Source organism: Nyctereutes procyonoides, unplaced genomic scaffold, assembly GCF_905146905.1.
Source record: "Nyctereutes procyonoides isolate TBG_1078 unplaced genomic scaffold, NYPRO_anot_genome, whole genome shotgun sequence".
Classification (NCBI taxonomy): Eukaryota; Metazoa; Chordata; class Mammalia; order Carnivora; family Canidae; genus Nyctereutes; species Nyctereutes procyonoides.
The window spans coordinates 34,683,481-34,699,499 of record NW_026575051.1 but is presented as its reverse complement, the minus strand read 5'-3'; the positions used below and the strand labels follow the sequence as shown (position 1 = coordinate 34,699,499).

Here is a 16,019-nt window from a genome sequence, read left to right as displayed (position 1 = left end):
TTGGAAAAGTCTGGCAGTTTCATTAAACTTAGACATAGTTAAATTAAACTCAAAGTTATCGAATGATTCAGTAATTCCATTCAAAAGTTAAACATAGTTACCATATGGCCCAGCAATTCCATGCCTTGGTACACACTGAAGAAAATTTAAAACACATATCTACAGGAAAACTCACATATGAATATTCATATCAACGTCATTCTTAACACTGAAAAAAAGGACAACCCAAATGCTCATAAACTGATGAATGGAGAAACAAAATGTGGCATATCCATACAATGGAGAATTATCAAACATAAAAAGGAATGAAGTGCTGTTATAAACATGGATTAAGTTAAAAACATCATATTACATGAAAGAAGCTAGATACAAAAGGCTACGTATTGTGTGATTTCATTTAAATGGAATGTCCTAGAGTCAAATTCACAGAGACAAATGAAGATAAGTGTTCACCAAAGGCTAAAAGGGGGAGAATGGGAAGTGACCACTAAATGGGCTTCTTCTAGGGGATGATAAATATATTGTGGAATTAGACAGTTGTGATAGTTGCACATACAATTGTGACTACATTAAAAACTTCTATATTTTATAATTCCATAGGATGAACTTTGTAGTATGTGAATTATATCTCAACTTAAAGTTTTATCTTCTTACAGATTTTACCAGCATGGTATATGATATGAGCACAAAATTTCATTTTCTTTTTTAGAAAATGAAAGACTTAGACTTAGATTGGTTTTCCAAGACAGATTGGTTTTTGCATGGGCAGCCAGATTAATCTGGAATTCCTAAACTGGTTTTACTTAATGGGAACGCTAACATAGTAATAATGCTTAAGATTATGAAAAATGTGAAATTATGTAATAACTAAATTGAATTGTAATTCTGATAAAACTCTGTTATCAATAAGAATTAAGTTGGAGTGTCAGCTTAAGCAAAATTTCCAAGTGATTAGTGAATTTTAAGATTTAGAATTAGTATTAAAAAATTCATTAATTAATAAAAAAATCTGAATAAGATTCTGGATAATAAGAATATAGATAATTTCTAAGTTAGAACATAAAACTTGGTTAATAACCAAGGAAATATATATATGTACATTTAATTTTCATATGATATACAGTTGCTTTGCCTTTGATAAAGTTTATCTTCATTTCTGCCCCTTAAACAATATATCTAAGGGATATTGTGGGTGTAGGGTGCTTTGTCATGTGTGCTCTGTAACTTGCTGGTATGCTAAATTACTTGCATATGACAGTCTGTTGTGCTCAATTACCTACCTCTGAGTTTTCTCTATGAAATAGAAGCTTAGGTTAAAAGTTGTAGTTAATATTGACAGTTGGTTCTACACTAGGAACAAAAGTGGCATATACTTTAAAATATGTGGATACATATTCAAGACAATAGATGTGTTTTTATTTATCAAAGGAAAAGAAGGAAATAATTTCTCAGAGTAAAATACCTGGAATGTGAATGAAGATAGTAAAAGACAGAACTTGAGCAGATACATTAAATTGTAGAAGGTCTGAGGAAACGTGAGCTATTTACCCTGTTTTATGGTAGCTGTAAACAGTAAGTCTGAAGGGCAAAAAAATAAAACTTTGACAAACTGGCTCCAATTAATGTAAATATTCATAATATACTAAGAAAAGTCTGAGTTATTTACTAAAAGTTATATTAATACAAGATTAGAATTTGATTTTCTGTTAAAATGATGAATTGATCTTAGAATATTTAGTTGAGAGCAACTTTCATTTAATTTAGAAGTGGCAAGCTGACCATTAAGGAACAAGAGTTCTACTTTATATGTAGAACCAATACCTACAAAGCCTGCAAAGGAAATTGGTCTAGTATTGTTTTATGGCTCACAGGATCCTAGAACTACGGATAATAAAAAAAAAAAGTCTGTATCCTGAACTTAGCAGAATTTTAGAGATCTCATAGTGATAGGTACAGCAAATGATGTCTGGTAGTGATGACTGCTTTGGCTCACACTGTAAATAACGTACATTACTTAGTGGGATATAATTTACCATAAAATGGCAAAGATGGTATGATAATCTATATGCATTTTATCAAATCAAAGATGTCATCAATATTAAAATACATTATTATTTGATGTATTCTTAAGAAAGAAAAATGTTGGTAACAAAACTATAGCATGCCATCAATTGTAAAATATATACCAATTTCATATATGGCAAAGTATAAATAAGTGCGAACCATGAAATTATGATAATAGCCAATTTAGAAACTCATTTTAAACAAGAATTTTTTAAAAAAGATTGGTAAATTATAATCACTTTCTAAATATTCAACATGCCAAAAGAATCTGGAGGTCTAACAAGATTCTGTGGTAAACCTGAAAAGGGGCCAGTAATATAAGGCATATTAAAAGATGGCTGTAATATACATAAATTCATAATTCTGTTAACAAAAATACTAAAAGTCAACCCAAATTATTTGGATCAATATGGAAGTTACTAATCACAAATTGAAATCAAACAGAAATTTGCTGATCAATATTAAGAAACAATTCCCAGGCATCTATCTCAAAATTTTCAGTAGTTAAAATACAGGGCTGATGAATGACAACCAAATGGCATCAAATATCTCCTGACCATGTCTAGTGGATCTACCTGAATAAGCATCAGTTAGAACTGAGGGATGCACTCAAGTTAAATCACTATATTCAATCTCTTCAAAAATGCCAACCGTTCAGAATAATTACCTCTGTGTAATTCTTGCTGAATTTCATTCATATACACATACACATGCATGAGGCTATAAGTGGTTTTTGGTATTGAGGATGTACATACCTTTTGTTAGCATATTCTTAGGTAACAGACTTATTCCTAGGTATTTCTAGTTTCTAATTATATTATACTAATGGTATTTTATAAATTTAATTTCCTAAAGTTTGTTGCTAGTACATAAAAATACAATAAATTTTTGTATTTTGACATTGTATCCAGTGACTATACTAAGTTCATTTATTGATTCTAATAGTTGTTTTATAGATTATTTTGGGTTTTTTATATGAAGAATCATAAAAACTATGAATAATGACATTTTAAATTCTTCATTTGCAATCTTCATAGCTTTTATTAACTTATTTTTTAATGCTATATTGCTATACTGCCAGGTCCAACACTGGCTAGGGCCATGTGAATAATGTTTGATAGAAGTTGTGAGAATGGCCTATGAAATTGGGGCAAAAGTGTTCAGTTTTTCACTATGAAATAAAATACTTGCTGTAGGGTTACTGTAGATAATTTTTATTGTCTTAAGAAAGTTCTTAGTTTGCTAAGATATTTTATCAAATGTATGTGCTGAATTTTATCAAATGCTTTTTTCCCTTTATCTATTGAGATGATCATATAATTTCTTTCATTCTGCAATTAATTATATATGGAAAATGTAAAACAAATTTTGCATTATGGAACAAAAAATTTTGTCATAATGTATTTTCATTCTCTCAAAATCTATCTGGATTCAATTTGCTGAAATTTTATGAGAGATTTTGGTTTGTGATTTTCCTGTCTTCTAATGTCCTTATCAAAGTTATCAAGGATAGGCTGGCCTCACAAAAAGATTTAGGAAGTATTTTTTCTTTTACTTTTTATTCTCTAGAGAAATTGCTATATGCCTGAGAACATTCATTCCTTAAATATTTGGAATAATTTATCAGTGAATCTGCATGGGTGAGGAGTTTTCTTTGTGGGGAATATTAAAATAATTTCAGAAGCATTAAAAAAATAGACACAGGACTCTTCAAAGTTTTTATTCTTTTTATGTCATTTTTAGTAAGTTGTGCTTTCTAAGAAATTTGTACATTTCATCTGAGTCAGGGTTAGGCAAACTTATTTTGTAAAGGGCCAGATAGTAAATATTTTAGGCTTTGCAGGCCAGATTGTTTCTGTTGCAATTACTCTACTATTATGGTGGATAAAGAGCCACAGATAATATATAAGGAAATGATGTATTCCAATAAACCTTTATTCACAAAAATAGGCTGTGGGCCAGATTTGGTTTGTTGGTCATAGTTTAACCCTGACCCTGATCTGAACTGTAAAACTTATTGGCATACAATTGTTTAAACCATTTAAATATTTGTGTATCCTACACTGGTATCTCCCTTTTCTCATTTCATGACATTGGTTATATGTATTTAGTCCATTTACTTTTGATGCAATTAATGAGATATAGCTGGAATTGACCCTATATCACTTGCCACTTATTTTTAATCATCGTGTTCTTTTACTTCTCCATTTCTGCCTAGATTAATTTGGTCTCTTTTTCTACATATTAGCATCTGAATTGTGTATTCTTCTATTAGTTATTAATGGATACCTTCAGGATTAAAAAATACATAATACATACCTTGACTTATTAAAAACTTCCTTAAATTAAACATTTTATCGCTTTCAAAAGAATGCGAAAACTTTAGCATGGCTTGATTCCATTTACACCCTTTCCACCTTTTATGTAGGTGTTATATATTTTACTTCTACATTTTTTTTTTTGTTTTAGAGAGAGAAAGTGCACGAGTGGTAGGGGAGGGGTAAAGGAAGAGGGGGAGGGAGAATCTTAAGCAGGTTCCATGCCCAGTGTAAATAGTGATAGTAAATGTTGCTTAATCTCACAACCCTAGATTATGACTTGAGCTGAACTCAAGAGTCATACGCTTAATTGACTGAGCCATTCAGGCACCCCCTTCTACATATGTTTTAACTACGACAAAATATTGTTATCATTATTAACTCTTCCCAGTGTTCATTCTTTCCTCAAATTTAGTGCTTCCCACTGGGGGCATTTTCCTTCAATGTGGAGTACAGGTCTACTGGTGATGAATTCTCCTACCTGTTGTATTCTTCCCTTCCTTCATTTTCTGTAGGATATTCTTTACTAGGTAATATTTACTAAGCATAAAATTTTAGGCTGGAAGATATTTTTGTTTTGTGTTTTTTTTCCCTACAACATTCTTTCTTTTGGTCAGTCCATTGCTTTTTGGCTTTTATGTATCTGTTGAAATTTCAGCCAGTTTTATCATTGTCTTGGTGAACTTCACATCTCTTTACCCTGAGATTCTTTTAAAAAATGTTTTTTTCTTCAGTTTTCAGTACTCTGATCATGATATTGGTAGATTTTTTTTCTTTTTACATCCTGTGGATTCTTTTATAGGTTTTTGGATTCATAATTTGATGTATTTCATCAGTTTTGGAAAACTCTCGGCTAGTACTTTGGTATTCAAGTATTGTTTCTGCCATTTCCTCTTCTTCTGGGATCCAAACTATATATATAGATTAGACCTTCTCATTATGCCCACATATCTCATATGTTCTCCTCCAATTTATTTCCTTGTTTTCTCTTTGTCCATCAATTTATACACTTTCCATTGACCAGCTCAAGAATTCTCTATTGTACTGCTTCTAATATCCCATTAAACTGACCTATTAAATTTTTGTTTGTATCTTTTAGTTTTAGAATTGCCATTTAACTTTTTAGAATGGGTTCCAGGTCTCAGCAGAAAACACCCAACATCCTTTGTTTTCTGGAACATATTAATCATGAATATTTTAAAGACCCTATATGAAAACTCTATTATTGATTTTTGGTCAATTGGTCCTTTTTTATTAATCTAATTTTTAAATCATGCCTTATAAATTTTAATTAGATGCCAGCCACTGTGGATGTTTGCTCTCTTATTTTCCTTTAATCAGGGTAAAATTTTCTTTTGGTAGGCAGAGAGAAATCATCTCATTCCTATTCAGAGTTGACCCTAAAGCTTTGCCATTACTTGTATAGTATAATGTGTATCCCCAGAGTTTGGTCCTTCTGGACTTTGTCCAAGAAACTAAAGGTATTTTTCAAACCCCTCTGACTGTGGAACTTGAGAGTGATGTGTCTCCCCAGCACTGGGCACTCATTGGAATCTTTCTTCAATCCTTCCTTTAATCTTCTAGCCACGCTTTTTGTTTGGTTTCTTGGGAGTCTTTTCCTGTGTATGCTCACTTCAGGAGTCAACAAATTATGGAAACCTGTAGCAAAGTTTGGTGCCCCTCAGACACAGTTTCCAGCTCCTTTCCTTTATCAATTCCTGACCTGTGATTGCTCTCCTCAGTCCAGTAAGACTGCTGCTTTCTGCTTAGGCTCTATTATCTCAGGTCACTAAATCAGAAAGTACCTTCAGAGAAAGCTGGGTTAACTTTGGCACTTACTTCACTTTCTTTATTTCTTCTTTCCTTCCTTTCTTTTTTAAAGAATTTATTTATTCATGAGAGACACAGAGAGAAAGGCAGAGACACAGGCAGAGGGAGAGGCAGGCTCCCTATGGGGACCCTGATGTGGGACTGGATCATGCCCTGAGCCAAAGGCAGCCACTCAGCTACTGAGCCATGTAGGCGTCCCTCTTCTCTTCTTTCAAAGATTGAATTTCTTCAAATTTCTGCCTGTTTTGTTCCATCCAAATACCCTCAAACATTTGCTTGTTTGTGTTTGTTGGTTTAGAGGTGGGAAGGTTAGTCTGATACAAACTATATTGTTATGCCTGAAACTGGAAGGACTGTGTCTTCTTACTGTTCTTGAATAATGGTAGACCAGTGATGCTTTCAAAATCTCCACAAGATTAGCCATGAAGTTTTAAGTATTATAATTGTGCTGTAGCAATTTATTTCTCTGCAAACGACACCAAATAGCTTCTGCCATATCAGGCCCTCTACGTACCTCAGCAGCCTCTCTGCAATAGCCAACTTGGAGGCTTCCCCTCTGAGTTGGTATCATCTGCTACTCAAGGCATAAAACACTGTCTCTGTGTTTTCCAGCGCTAAAACTGTCTCGTTCTCACAGAGAACTAGACTCACAGAGTCTAGATGGGAATTTTTTTGATGGGGCTTTCCAATGTTGTGCCATTGACTTTAGAGAGCTCTACATTCTATTCAATAGGCAAATAAGTCAGCATCTACTCTTGATGTTTCTCCTCATTTGAGTCCAGATTTCGCTGAATTTGGAAGTTGTTTTCTATGATTTATGATTTAAAGATATGGTTGTCTCCTAGGTTCATGCAGGATGAGGTTTTTCGTTTCTTTCTTTAAAAATGTGGGTAGTTTTCAGCTGACAATTAGAGAGGAATAAAAACCTCTGTTTTCTGTAATCTTCAGTGTAAGATCATAGAATTCTTTTTAGGAAGTAAAATCAATGAGTCTTGATGACTCATTTCAGTATGCAATCTCAATGGGAGTGATATACTTCCAAAGGGTAATAACTGGTTCTTGGTAGAGGTAAGAGGGGTAAACCCTTCTTAGATAACACAATGGCTGTGGTCCTCTAAAGAGCCACAGCACATAAACAGATATAATGTTATCTACGATATTAAAATGTCACGTGGGAAGGACAATTAGGAAAATAACATCTAAGAGGGGGTTGATAATGATAAAATTGAGGAACAATGCATTAGAATGAGGATGGGGGAAGAGTTAAAAATAAGGGTGGCTTCCAGGTTTTTGATTTGGGAACCAGGTGGATAATGGGGTGGGAAGAATATAATTACTCTGTTCAAATACTAATTAAGTCAATATGTTTATATATTTAAGAAATATTTTAGGATCTCAATGACTACAAATAGCTAGTTAGCAATATATGTTTTCATGTATTTCCAGGATATTATAAATGCAAGTAAATATATGTTTGTACACACACACACACACACACACACACACACAGTTCAACAAAACCTGGCGTGCAATATTCAGTGAATACCAAAACATTAAAAGATAATCTCACATTACAACATTTCTTATCTGTCAATATGACCGGATAAGAAACTTCCTAAATACATTCTGTAGACAACTTGTATTGATTGCTTATGTGTACTTATCTAAGGTCTAAATATTCTCCATGGATATGTATATGTCTCTATCTTCAATATACCCATATCTCTCTGCTGAGTGCCATACTGTCCATGAAATTCTAATTACAGTTGATTCATGAACAATGTGGAGGTCAAGGGCACTGACTCCCTGCACAGTCAGAAATCTGCATCTAGCTTTTGGTTCTCCTAAAACTTAAAATATTAATATTCTACTGTTAACTAGAAACCTTACTGATAAACACCATTGGTTAATACATTTTGTATATGTATTATATGCTGTATTCTTTCAATAAAATAAATTTTATTTATTCCTTAAAACAAGAGAAAAGAAGACTTAGTAAGAAAATCACAAAAAGACAAAATACATTTATAGTATTATACTGTGTATAATACTGTGTATGTTGAAAAAAAAAAATCCACATTTGAGTGGACCCGCTCAGTTCAAACCCATGTTGTTCACAGGTCAACTGTACTTGTGGTGAGGTGATCTTCTCCTAGGTATAGCAATTATTTTGTATCAATCTGTGGAATGTGAAGACCTAGCTTAAATTTTTTGTATTGTTTTGTTTTTTGCTTGTCAGCAACCTCTATCAAATATGCCTCCCAGTTATACTGCTTCTACTTGAATCAAAAAGGTCACAGACATTTGCTTGTGTCGAGCATAATGTGTTCAGTATCCTGTCATCTTGGCCACAGCTGACTGAATCATGGACTGGCATCTGAGTTGAAAGTAGGGGGGACCTGAGGGGGGGAACAGAGGGCTAGCTGAGGACAAAGCATAACCCCAGGGCAGCACATTGACAAGTCTTTGAAACAGGTAGAGGGATATTCCTCTAAGGACTCAGCTGCCTCCATGTTAATACTCTGCCAAGGGCAAAGGCAATCTTAGCCTGACACACAGGATCCTGTTAAGTCTACTTTAACATATAAAAATTTCTTTAGAAATTTCCTTTACCTCTACCCCTCCCCCAAGATATGTGTTGGCAACCATGCCCCAAGCACATGGCCCACTGATATACATCTGAAGGGTCTCATGACTAAGGTTTTACTAGAGGGTAATAAGTGACCTTTTCCCAACTATAGCTAGCCCTCTCAATGTCCTGGAAACCTTGCTTTCAAAATTCCTTAGGGAGTATGCTATCCCCTAAACCCCTCCCAACTCCCAGGTATATATCAGTCCTGTCCCTGTACTTAAATAAAACCACCATTTTGCACCAAAGACATCTCAGGAATTCTTTCTTGGTCGTTGGCTCTGGACCTCACTGGTATTCCAAAACTTCATCAGCCTCTAAGGTCAGGAAGACAGCCTATAGACTGTCCAGGCTTTGGACCTCTGATTATGGGATGCTCATCATCTTATGAATGATGATTACTAATCGCTCCTTTGATCATAGGCCCACCCATCTTCTTTCCTTAAATTCCAAGGTCCTCTGAGTTCCCAGAATCTCTTTCTCTATCTTAGCGGTAATCTCCCTTTACTCCTTACATTTCTGTTCGATGCTCCATCTCCTATTCTTCCTCACATCTTATTTTTTTTTTAATTTTTATTTATTTATGATAGTCACACACAGAGAGAGAGAGAGAGAGAGAGAGGCAGAGACACAGGCAGAGGGAGAAGCAAGCTCCATGCACCGGGAGCCCGATGTGGGATTCGATCCCGGGTCTCCAGGATCGCGCCCTGGGCCAAAGGCAGGCGCCAAACCGCTGTGCCACCCAGGGATCCCTCTTCCTCACATCTTAAATGGTCTTTTCTCTGTTGGAGCTCCTCTCGGTCCTCCTTTTCCTGTCCTGAGCTCCCTCCGCCTTCTGCTTTGATGTCCCTGACTGCTATCTTCTCAACACCTCAGACATCATTGTGAGTTTAAGATACAATTTTCTTTGCCCTACCCTGATATTTGCTTTCTAACTGGGGTAAAGTCCCTAGGCCCATAGTTCTTGCTTTTTTACACCTACAATTATTTTCTTTTTTTAAATTTTTTAAATTTTTTAATTTTTATTTTTTTTAATTTTTATTTATTTATGATAGGCACACAGTGAGAGAGAGAGAGGCAGAGACACAGGCAGAGGGAGAAGCAGGCTCCATGCACCGGGAGCCTGACGTGGGATTTGATCCTGGGTCTCCAGGATCCCGCCCTGGGCCAAAGGCAGGCACTAAACCGCTGCGCCACCCAGGGATCCCTACAATTATTTTCTTATTTATTAATTTCATTTTAACTATTCCCTTTAAGGAAGTAAATTTAACTAAAGAAAATAGGAATGCATTAAATATTAAACATCTATTCTAGCAATGTGGTAGGTAATACATTCTGAAAATCTTTTCACTCCCAAATGCCTAGAAATTATGTGAAAATCACAACAAATACCCATTACAATACAAACCCAAGTTCACAAGAAAGGCACATCCCCCTAGCCAAAGACCAAGAGGGAACTGAAAACAGATCGCTTAATGGATTATGAGTGTCTTGGGAGGTTTTGTAGAGAGATTTAGAGCAGGCCCAGTGGGGAGTCAGAACTAAAAAGCCTGCAGGAACCAAGATCCTTAAAGAACAAGAAAAAACTCAGTCCCACCCTAAGCCCTAATGGCCCTCACTGGTTACATTCTAATGCATTATTTCAGGAAGACAGAGAAATGCCCCAAAATGAAAGTCTAAAATACACAGGAAGTGGTTAGCAAAGAAACTTGAAAATGTGGGGTCAATCTAAAGCATTTAAAAGCAAAAATAACATCTAATAATGGGAGAAAGAAAACAAGTGGAAAATATGTAAATACATTTTGTTATGTTAATACAAATACTTGTAACATAAAAGAGCTAAAGTGACTAGAATAACTTTTTTTTCCCTAGGAGGGAGTAGAAGTACTTAAATTTAAATGTGTTATTTAACTAAATATATCTATTTGAAACACTAAATTAGGCACTAAAATCAAAGAAGTAGTATAATTTCCAGAGTAATAAAAGGGAAAAATGAAATAAATACAATTCAATTAAAAATCAACCAGGAAAGAGGAAAAGTATAATAATAATAAAAATGGAAAATACAAAATTGGATAGAAATAATTCCAAATATATAAGAAATCAAAATAAATACAAACTGATTAGGAAGCCAATTAAATGAGAGACTTATAGGCTAGGAGAAGAAAAAAAATCTAAATTCAGCTACATGCCATTTATAAGAGATACAACTGTTACATATAGTCTCAGAAAGGTTGAGAATAAAAGGATGGGAAGAGTTAGACTGAATACTAATAAAAAAAAACCCTTATGTTCTCATATAAGATAAAAGTTTCTTTAAATCAAAACAATATTATTATTATCAGAGATAAACAAGTTCACTCCATAAGATAAAAGGGTTAAATTACCAGGCTGTCAATTCTAGCTCTATTGCATATTGGCTATGTGAATCCACTTCGATCTTTATTTGTAAAATGATGACATTAATAATTACATTACAAGGCTGTTATAGCAATCATGATCTTGCATGTGGACCATCTATCAAAGTTCCTGGTACACAAAAAAGATACTTAATAAATCAGTATTTTTAATATATTAAAAATAAAATATTTTAATACATAAAATATTATATTTTCATTATATTAAAATATAATATACATATTGCATAGCTATGGCAAAATTATGAAAATGACACATGAAATAGGTGAAGTTTGGAAAGCACTGGCTCAAAGTAAAAGGATATTTTATCCATTCCAAATAAGAGAACTGTCACAGAATTTGAATATTTACCCAAGGAAGGTATTTAATATTGATTGCCAGAGTTCATGCCTGGTGACCAATAAAATAATTAACTGCCAATCAACATAATACAGCTAGATTTATAATCCCCATTTGGTTCTGCAATGTGCAAACATAAACATGTAAACACAGTACATTAAATAGAAATTTAAGAATCTGTTAGAAATTTCCCATTATATACTTTTTGGCATAAAAATATAGTAACAATTTTCGATCCTCTCAACAGTCATCCTGCTATTTGGTAGCTACTATAGCACTGAGCATCCTTAATATAGCCGGTCTGTGTGGTAATTACAACACATCAAAGACTAAAGGGTGACATAACTGGCTCTTGAGGAAGTCCTCATGTGCTTTAAGAATTATGTAGTATTGAAATAAAGGTAGACAACATCTTAGCAACAGGGGAGTTTCTTATACCTAAGTCTGATGTTGTTTTCCTTGTACTTAAAAGATGTCTAAGCTTTAGACATCTTTAATAATATGTTATACTGAAGATGTGCTGTTAGCAGCTGTTAAGTTAATTTCTTATATATTGAGGGGAAAATAATAATTAAGCAGGGAGAATTATATTATTGTTTTATTTAACAACAGAATATTAAATTAAATGTGTAACTTCTTTTAGGTTAAATTACAAAATTATTGGAAAAAAACTTACAGGCAATCATAAATAGACGTGTATAAATTTTTCATACTTTCTTCCAAAGACACACTGACTTATTTTTCTAATTAAAGAAAAATTTCTAATTATCATTATCTATGATCTCCATTGAACATGCTCTTTAAAATATTTTATTTACTTATTTATTTATTTATTTATTTTAAAGGTTTTATTTATTTATTAATGAGAGACCCAGAGAGAGAGAGAGAGAGAGAGAGAGAGAGAGAGAGAGAGAGAGAGAAACAGAGACACAGGCAGAGAGAGAAACAGGCTCCATGCAGGGAGCCTGACGTGGGATGGATCCCGGGTCTCCAGGATCAGGCCCTGGGCTGATGGTGGCGCTGAACTGTTGAGGCACCTAGGCTGCCCTTTAAAATATTTTAAATTTAAACAGAATCTATGATCTATTTCTAATAAAAGAATAAAACTACAGAGAAGTAGATTTCTATAAAAAACATTACAATGTACTTTTAAAACTCCATGTATAGTGTATACTTTTCCCCCACATGAGTCCCTACTAATATCTAATTATAATCCTTTTCATAAATAATCACATCTTTATAAGGTATTCCAAGTTGCTATTATCTTTTGAAAATTTAATTTATTAAAACTTATTTTTTATTGCCTATTAGATAGTAAGCATTTATCTAATTTTCTACTGACATTCCCCGGATTTAACTAAATACATCTTAGTAAATCTATAATGAAATCGCAGAGTAGAAAGGTAAAAACGAAGCAGGCTAAAGCTTTTCAAACAAAACCAGTGCTGCTTTATTTACTTCAAACTGCAATGTTAAATGGCTTGCAAGGAAGAACCTTACCAGGAAAACCTACTCATCTGTCCCAAGAGCTCTGTAACTTGCCATTATCAAGTCTGTTGAATCACTTATATTCATAGGTCAAGCAGTATTTTGTTTATAATTATGGCTTGGTATAATAATTTAAATATATAGTACATTTAGTCATATGATATATTAATAAGTATGGTGTAGTGTTTTTACTGTATGTACCCTTTTTAAAGGGCACATGGCATATTCCTTCTATCTCTTTATAGCTTTAATCTGGTCACAGAAAATAACAGTGGTGATGACTCATCAATCTTGGACTATTAAAACTAAGACGATGCTGTGAAAGAAGCCACTAGAAGATCACTAAAATATCTTTTCTTTCTCAGATATTCAATATCCAGTATCCTTCACTGTTTCCAGTTCATTGTCTCCCCTATCATCAAATTTCCATGTTATTTTCCTCCCTTTTTAGTACTTTTATAGATCTCAATAGACTGCTTTTTCATTGTACAACAGGCAACCATGCAACATTAAGGGTGGATAGCTCCAAGAAAAAAATTCCCTTTTGATCACTCTTAATATATTCACTGTCAGTAGGCTTAATGATTAGTAAGCACAAGGGGTGCCTGGGTGGTGCAATCGGTTATGTGTCTGACTCTCAGTTTCAGCTCGGGTCATGATCTCAGGGTCCTGGGATCAAGCTCTGCATCCCACTCAGGCTCTGGGCTCAGAGTTGAGTCCTCCTGGAAAGCTCTCTCCCTCTTCCTCTGTGCCTCACACTCATCCTGCTCATGCTCCCTCCCTCTCTCCTTCTAAAATAAATAAATAAATCTTAAAAAAATAGTAAGTATATAAAATGAAAGTTCAATTTGTTATTCTAAGCTATATGTAGCAAGTGATTTTTGCAGTTAAGTATTTCTCAAATGCCATCACAAACAAATCCAAAGATTATTTTAAATGTTATCCTATATTCCTCTGCTGAATTGAAGAACTATTGTGAAATAAAATACAGTAATGTAGACTGTGAATCATTAATAGGAAAATATAGCAAGCAGTATTTGGAAAGCAAGAAATTATACAGAAGGTTGTGCAGCCTACTGTTCATTTCAGATGTGCTTATCAACATTTTCTTGGTTCATAATATGCTTGGATAGAGGTAAACAAAGCTGTACATGTTATTTTAAGTGTCTATATACTAAGAGTTTGCATAATGTGGATAAGATTATATCATATACTTTCTTCCTATAGTCCTTTATGAGAATACTCGGTATTTGGTTGCCTTTTAGGATACTGAACACTGTCTTTGGAAATGCTCTAATGTCTTCTAAATCTATTTGTTGACTTCTAGAATAAAATTCATCTGACACAATGTATAATAAAACATTTTTTGTGTCATGGGAAAATTTGAGGAAAAAATACATATGGAATGAGAATATAAAAATAAAAATAAATTTAAATTCTCACATAAATTATAATCTCCTTGAATGTGTAGCCTAGGTATTATACTTTAAGGTAGTGTTGGAAAATAATGATGTTCTTACACATGATAGGAATCCAAAAGTTTGCTGCTTCTTATGACATAGAAATACATTCTATCATCATAATTGATTAGACTTGTTGATCTTTTATCCACAGATTTGAATTAACAGAATTTTAAAACCTATGCAGATGTTAGTTAAAAAAATAGAACTGAGAAGCAGTATTATATTGAGAACCATCATTCTTCACAATGTTAGTTATGAGAACAGGAAATATTTAATGGCTAAAAAGACTAAAAGCAATGTTCTAATTTGTGAGACACAGTGTTTTTATATTGATATTATTTTGTTCCTTTTTTTTTTCTTTATTCCAAAGCTTTCTCAGGTTTCTACCAAGTGGTTGATGATGGATGAAAAATAACCCTGTGTATGCCTGTGTGTGTGTGTGTGTGTGTGTGTGTACAGGTATGCCTGTGTGCCTATGAGGATATTCAGGGAGAAGAATACATATGAAAAGATAACTAGACTGAATGTCAGAAGAAAGAGCTACTAATATCCCATCTCATTTTTCCTATCTATTCCTCCTAAGTATTCTAAGAAATCACATGTGTACCACATACCAAGAATCAATCACTGGCTCAAAGTATGGGGGTATAAGAAAAGTAGTTCTTCACTAGTGTAAGGGGAAATTTGCTTAGCTGTTAGCATTGGTGGCTAAATTTACCTAATCCACTTATATATTTGAGAAACTCTCTCAGCTCCTATGTATTCTAAAGTGCAGAGCAGAGAAAGGGAAGCTGAAAACCGAAATGCCTAGAAAAAACTGATTTGTCACTAGGAAATTTATTTGTACCCTTATGAGGTCCATTTTCAGAGTATTAGAAAGGTAATTGCTCCTATTCTGAACATTTCTATTTTTTGGGCCTCTCACCAAGCCCCAAATTCCTTCAGTGAAACTTCTTTCTGGAAACTAGTTAAGAACAAATATAAAATATGGCTTGTCCAGACAAAGTCTGCGTTAAGTAAGATGGCACTCTGATTCCTGTGGTCTTTTCTCTTTCAGCGAGGCATTTGTGTTGTAAAAAGACAAGAGCACAACTGGTGTTTTAAACAAACTTCATGCAGATTTCTTAGAACTCATGTAATGTAAACTAGGGATGTGTATTTAGTATCACGTCTGCTCAGTCCTACTCTGAAAGACCAACTGCTATGGGACTAAAGAAGAGGTCAGTAAACTACAGCCCATAAGCAAAACGTAGCCTGCTTCCTGTTTTTATGAATAAAGTTTTATTGGAATACAGTCATGCTCACTTGTTTGCATAGCTTTCACACTACAATGATATCATAAAGTAAATGCAAGAGAGACTGTCCTTTATAGCCTGAAATATTTACTATCTGGCCCTTTTTAGGAAAAAAATTTTAACACTGGACTAAAGGATGCTTTGTGGATTTAATTACATTAGAAGAAACTTCCAT

The 16,019-nt window shown here is 33.8% G+C and overlaps 1 protein-coding gene across 15 annotated transcripts in view; it reads right to left on the bottom strand.

The window, feature by feature from the left end:
* The window catches only part of RIMS1 (regulating synaptic membrane exocytosis 1), a 473,974-nt gene that overhangs the window by 72,494 nt on the left and 385,461 nt on the right, over positions 1 to 16,019 (bottom strand). The gene's annotated exons all lie outside the window — the stretch shown is intronic.